The sequence below is a fragment of the Perna viridis genome, chromosome 1 (assembly GCF_037379345.1).
Source record: "Perna viridis isolate PV_CMFRI_1.1 ecotype Kerala chromosome 1, ASM3737934v1, whole genome shotgun sequence".
Classification (NCBI taxonomy): domain Eukaryota; kingdom Metazoa; phylum Mollusca; class Bivalvia; order Mytilida; family Mytilidae; genus Perna; species Perna viridis.
The window spans coordinates 17,514,667-17,522,172 of record NC_142445.1 but is presented as its reverse complement, the minus strand read 5'-3'; positions in this window follow the sequence as shown (position 1 = coordinate 17,522,172).

Genomic DNA, 7,506 nt, shown 5'->3' with positions numbered 1-7,506 from the left:
ATAAATACCAATGGGAAAAAAGAAACTGTGCACGCATTTGAGTTATATAATTTTAAGACGGAAAGCTTTTCTTTCAATATCTCTACACGTTTATGTTTTGATTCCCTTTTCCTAAATATTCCAATACAAATTTTTTTTATGATAGGGAATCAGAAAAAGAAATTTCTTAGGAAAACAGGTAAGTGGTGCTAAAATGTATTCACGGATCTGATTTTGAAAAACAGCATACATTTTTACAATTTCGGATTGTGATTATGATCTCCGACGAAAACATTTGATAATCATTCTGTTGAGAGTTTACACTATGAATTTTGCAATAAAATTGCCTTCTTTAAATTGTCTTTTTAAACTTTTTTATGCAAAAAAGTGTTCTTTTTTAATCTCATAAATTGGAGTTCACACATTTTTCAATTATTGTCAAAAAATTATCTACCCTATTACTTTATCATTGTGCAAAAAAAAAATCAAGTTCATATTTGCAATTGAAAGGAATTTATGCGCCTTCGATGTTTTATAAAAGTATACAGAAAACTGAACGTAGCTTTGACATTTTGTACCGATGACATAATATTCTTTCGGAAAATCGCAGTAGCAGGAAATCACACTTGGCAAATCTGTCGATTTTCAGTATAAAAACTTTTCTGTAAACAATTTATTATTATTGATTTTTTGCATAAAATGGTTCTAAGAGCGATATGATTATAGCATTTGTCAACGGTTATTATTAATACATAAGGCATTAGTACATTTCTCTGAAAAGTACAATACACAAGCACATAAACAACAATAAATAGCAATCCAATATTTATTTCTTTGTCGATGATGTTGATAATTAGTTTAGAGGAAAAGTTGGCTTTTTAAAATGGTTACCTAAATACGTTTTCTAAATTTAGCACAGTAAAACCCACTCAGCAGCACATACAACACATTTTATTGTAAAAAACATAATTCATGATTAGGTTGGTATTTAATGGAGGGGAACTACATGTATGGTAATTTATTGTTGAGGAGAATAACATGTATCATGAGTTAATTGGGGAGGGATGTTGAGTTCTATTACACTTTCACACTAGGCTCATACAACGGAAACATACAACACTCAAACTACATCTCAGTCCTACTCGGGACATGGGAAAACTTATTCTAAGACTGATGTTGTGAATAGTAATTAAGACTGCTATCAGCTGTCAGGGCAAAGAACCAAAATGAGGAAAATGACATACCATGATTTCTGGTATAACATGCCTCTATAATTCTGGTCCATCACCTACACTGAGCAATATGCTAAAGCTTCATGCAAATGTTGCACGTGAAACGAAAGTGTTTAATTACTAGACAACTTTAAATCTGAAATATTACACAATAATGACCAGCCATCATTACTAAATCCACTTTAAAAAATAACATCTGACTAGAAAAACCAAAAAAGTAGAATACCTATACCAGGTAATTCTTGATAGATATCACTTAGGTAAATTTGTCCTTTGCAAAAAGATTAGAGTAGAACATGAATGTTTAAAAATAAATTAAAAATGTAATGGAACACGCCTATAACCAGTGAAATTAGCAAAATGGATAAAAATCCACTCTTAACCCCCCCTGTTCCAAAAATGACGCCGTCAACACTACTACAATGCATACAACTATTCATAAAACAAATAACATTCCCTCCCGTCAATCGAGCATACATCAGACATAAAGTCTAAAAGAGAAAAATATATAATTAGTATTTATCTGTGGCTAACTTCAACAAGGCATCTGCTAATCTATCTTCAGATCCTCGGAGTAATTCACATGATGCTGCATCCTTCAGAAACTCTGTTCTTGTAAACAAGTCTGTCTTAGGTTGAGTCCGTTTACATACATAATCTTTATATCTTGTCATAGCTGTTAATGTTCTGTGTCGATGTGATCTTCTTGTGTGTGTTGTCATCTTCATCTTCGAATGTATTGTCATATTCATCTTCAGACTCTACATCCTGCCCAGGGTCGTCAATAGTAGCTTGATCCTCCTCTGCGTCGAATTCGTTAGCTATTTCAGCATTGTGTTGAACTAAATCACCTAAAGCGTCCTCCACTATTTCAGTTTCCTCAACTATGTCATCCTGTTGATTCTCTTCAATCAGCAATACATGTCGCTCAGCTACTGAGTAGTCAGATATTTCATCAGAATCTGTGTTGATTTCTATTTCCTCATTCAGCTGCGGTACCATAACCATCTGTAGTAACACTGGCCGGAGGATGTGGATCCTTTGTCGAAAGTCCTCTTCTAGTCATTCTTGGTTGTGGCACTGGTATCTAGTCTTTCCTGGGTCTTAATCTTGGTTTAGGTGTAGGTCTTTTTTTCTGATATCTATCCATAGAAGCTAAACCAAATGGAAGAAGCCATTTTCTGTTTATGGTTCTCTTCCTTCATTCACCATTCTCCTTCCGAACCACACAAATGGGCATGTCTGTGTTAGGTTGATCGAGGATGATTTAGGCATCACTTTCTCATCTATATGACAGCTTATGATAGCCTCCATATGCCAAGATCTTCACCAACACTCTATCTCCATAATGTTACATCGCTCCTCGGACTTTCTCATCTTAACCTTTCTTCTGTCTTGACTGAGATTTCTTCGCAGACTCCATGGGTAGTTCGTATGACTTCTGTAATCTCTTCTTTAAAGCGTATTTTGTAGTATTCTGGCTGCTTGTTGAACTCTCTACTCCAAAAACTGAATCAACAGCAAGGCGAGGTTCTTTCCCAAAATGGTGAAAAACCTATTGTTTCCTGTTTAGTACAATTATATGCGTGCACAATTGGACCAAGATATTTCTTCCAGTTACTCTTTTTAGAGTTATCTAAAGTACCCAACATAGTTAACAGCGTTCTATTGAATCTTTTGCACTGTTCATCGCCCATCGGATGGTAAGGGGTGGTTCGTGGCTCAAACGTCAATTTAAGAAATCCATGCAAACTCCTGTGGTTGTGATGTGGTAATACTCTTCAATGGTGTCTTCTCATTTTGTAATTTCTTCCTCTTCAAACATCTCGGAGAGTGTTGAATCCATTCTTCCATGTATTTTTGCATATCATTTCAGAAGAATCTGTCTTTCACCAATGATGATGTCCTGTCACGGCCTTCCTGGCCCATCTGGTTGTCTAGATACTTCAGAACGGTGCTAACAAAAAACGCTGTTAATACTATCTGGTCTCTATTCTCATCATCTAACTTTGTTCTTCTTAATAGTATTCCGTCCTTAATAACGAGTTTGTTGGAGTGTAGACGTCGATGAAAGGACGTCGCTGGTACTTCCTCTTTGCGCGGAAATTTCTTCTTTCTTACATGGTCAATCCAATAACGTATCACTGAGTCTCTTCTGACTTTAACATGCTCACCGGCGATGTCATCTTTTAAGTCATCAATCGCTTTGGTGGTCTGTGATAACTTTCTAGATACGGTTGTCGTTGTACAAAACTACAGATGGCCTTTACTGATGTTACTGGTATCTTACTAATCTCCTGTATATGACTTGATACTTCTGATGGTTCACACTCCTGATGATTATGTAAAGCTGCAAGTCTAGATAAGGCATCATCTTCTGCATTTGTCTTCCCTGGTCTGTACTATATGTCGAAATCAAATGCCGACAAACGCAGCTGTCCATCAATGCCCCGTTGCGTCCAGCCTGGCAGATGATAGAACTTAGGTCAGGGATTGTTATCCGTCATCACTGTGAATCTTGCGCCACTCAAGTAGTCGCTGAACTTGTCGCAGATGACCCATTGCAAAGCAAGAAATTCCAGCCATATACTGGGTAGTTCCTCTCTGACTTAGGACGATCACGACTTAAGCTATAACACGTTTGTTTCTTTCAACTTTGAGTCTGGTACAGAACTGGTCCAAGTCCCGTCTGGCACACATCTGTATGTAATTCATATGGCTACTGACAATCAGGATAATTCGTGATAGGTGGCTTCGACAACTGTTCTTTCGGGTCTTGAAATGCTGATTCTTGTTCTTCATATTAATACCATTCTTCCGCATGTGTTTTTTTCTTTTTCTTTCCCTTTCCTCTCCTTGTAATGGTTAATGGCATCAAATCCCTCAAATCCGTCAATGGCCTTGCTCCTTTGGAAAAATCTTTCACAAACTTCCGGTAATATCCTATGAATCCAAGGACCTGTCTGACTGTCTTGATTAGTAGGTTTGAGCCAGTTAACAACTCTTTCACCTTATCTGGGTCAGATTCTATTTCTACTTCACCCGCTGCTGGAAAAATGAGTATTTCTTTGGTGATAACTTTAATCCAACTTCAAACAGTTGCTGGAAGACCTGCTGAAGATGTTCATCAACTGACTTGCAAAAGATGATTAGGTCGTCCAAGTAGATAAAACAGGTCCTGGCGTTGAGATCTCCTAAACACTCTTCCATTAACCTCTTGTAGGTGGCAGGGGAGTTGGTAATTCCAAAAGGTAATCTGTTGTATTCATAGAATCCAAGAGGTTCAACGGTGAAAGCTGTCCTTTGTTTATGTTATTCAAATACTTCTACTTAATGATAATTACTCTTCATGTCCAAAACTGTGAAGAATCTGTTGCCGCCCAGGGAGTCAAGAATCTCTTCTATACGTGGTAACGCATAGGAATCAAGGATGGTTCTCTGGTTTCAGTGCCGGCAGTCTACACGCATTCTAAGGCTTCCGTCCTTCTTGCGCACTAACACCACATTCGACGACCAAGCTAAAGTGAGTGGGATAGTCTTCCTGCAGACAACAGCTGGTGTAAGTGGTTCCTTACTTCTTCAATCATGGATGGTGGAATTCTCCGATATTGTTGTTTGAATGGTCTGTCGTCGGCTAGTTCAATCCGGTGTTTCAGTGCTGATGTAAGGCCGATGTCGGTATCTCCGGTAGAAAATATGTCTATGTATTCTTCAATGAGTTGTTTCTCTCTTTCTAGATCACCATATTCTAATAAACCTGTTGGAATCTTTACAAGTTGCACTACGTCATCCCCTTGTGATATTTCTTTCGGTGGAAAATCTATGTTGACTGCTTGTAGTTCACACAATACTTCCCTCGGGGAAATGGTAACTGTCCTAGTGGTAACGTTGGGAACGCTTACAGACTTAGGCTCTTTACGGTACTGAAAGTATTAAATCCAAGTCGGTTGGTTATGCTGACTTTCTTGTTGATTGTAATAGGGCGCATACTGCTGGAAACTAAAACTGTTTGTCTAACAATCCTTTTATTTCAACTTCTGAGTTTGGTGATATGGTAATTGGCCTCCTTTCTGCCGATTTAACTATGGCAAGTCTGTAGTGTTGTTTCTGAAAATCCTTATTACGTAGATGTAATCACCTAAAAGCCAAATACCATGATGTAAAAAGGTTAGTATCTTGCAAATACCTTGGCCCAACAACAGATATCATTCATGATTATTCTCAATATTAGTACCCAAAAGTAAAGGTGTTGAACTTGATATAAATGATACTACAGACACTGTGAAGTCAGCCTCATATCTTGACCTACACTTAGAAATCGATGGTAAAGGAAAACTATTGACCAAACTTTATGACAAACTTGATGACTTTTCATCGATACGGTGTATCCATCTGCACCATGAAAACTGATTTATTCAACGGGTCATAGTTTTCCTTTCCTCGTTTGTCTACCCCCGACTTGACTATTTATGAGGAACTCGGCTGGTGTGTCTAGAAAAGCAGATGACGCTTACCCTACCGATTCACCTGGTCCATGCTCCCAGTATTTAGTGGAGTTCGAGTTGCTCATTTCCTTTTGTTACTTGGTATGATTTTATTACTTTACCTTCTTTGTTGTGTATGTCTGTTTTCCTTGTCTGGTCTTTGTCCCTGGATTACATTCTTTTGATTACCGCTATAACCTTAGTTCCCTTGATTACCTCTTTAAGTAACAATGAAATGTCGTTGGTTCGTAAAAGAAACCACCCACCCTCCGGGCTTGTAGCCTTTTTGACGAATCAACGGCATTTCATTATATCTCTATTACTTAACAACCGTTTAAACTGGAAAATTTCCTTTTTCTAACTTTCATGAAAAAGAGTTTCATTTCTCTCGTCCTCTTAAATTCGGTCAACCGACTGTTATAACGTTTCTTATGCTTAACCAACTTTTAAGATTAACTATAAGTCAGGGGTCGTGTTTGTTTAAGACTTTTTTACGACCAGCTAAGATATTCTAAAGATAGTCACACGTTATGCTAAGTTTCATTCTTAAAAATGTAATTAAAATGAGTAAAATAGAGTTAACACTACTTTAAAAAATGAAAAAAAGTAATTTTTTTTACAATAACATCATTTATATATAGCCCCTTTTTCAGTAGCAGGATATTTACAGAGGCCAAAAGGGAAACATGCATGCTCAAATGAGTCGTATTTTGTCACATCGCTACACTGCTCTATGGGATCATATGTTTCATAATGCAGAGAAAAAACTTCCCAACGATAAAAGAACAGTCAAATTTTGTTCTTCTGTTGGTAGGATTCAAACTCGTACCACTGTGACATGTATGGAAATATGACCCGTACAAATTTCTGATTAAAAGTTTTAAAGTTTCGAAGTTCCAAAATCGACACTCCTGGCTTTAGTAATACTGCAGACTTAGAACAAGACATTGTAAGCTTTCTCAGCCAACATGCAAACTTAAGAAATTTTTTTTATCCGAATACTGTCTTATTGCTTAAAAAAATCAAAACAACCGAATCGAAGACAAAAGTTCAAACTCTAATAAAATGTTAAAATAACAATCATTACATCGGAGAAAGGTAACATAAATCACATGTCATTATAATTACATATTATAACATCGGAGAAAGGTTACATAAACCACATACGTTACCCAATGCAGATTTTTACTATGGAGTTTTTAACAAGCAGATGAGCGCTGGTTTCAAAAATAAAAAAAAAAGTAAAGACACATGACAAGTAATTTATCAAACCTACCATCCTTTGCCGTTGAACATAAAATTAGAGAAGTTAAACTAAAGCAGACTTATATCTTGAATGCAGAGTTTAAAAAAGACTACAAAGGCCTTTCAAACAAGTATAACATAAAAGACCAATTAAGACAATATCTTTAACATGAAAGGCGTTGTATGAAAAGTTAGGGTGCTATATATGTTGTTACTGAAATTTTCCTAATGACCAATTACCCTTTAATATGGAAGCAGAAATTAAAATACGTTCCTACCTTGACTGAGAGTCATTTTATAGTTTCACTACAATAATTACTTTAGATCTAGAATCTATAAGCGTACTTATATAACAAGAGGTTCCTGAGAATGAATTTTTTGCCTTTCAGAGTAAGAATCATATCATCAATTGAAACTTCTTCCTATTATAGTTTTCAAGATATTGGCTGAAAACTGTTAAACATCATTTTCGCCTTTAAAAGTCAATAGCTCTAAAAAAGAGTCGTCCGACAACTTTGCTCAAATTCAAAATTTTGCATGCCTTATCATAAGGATCACTTCATTTT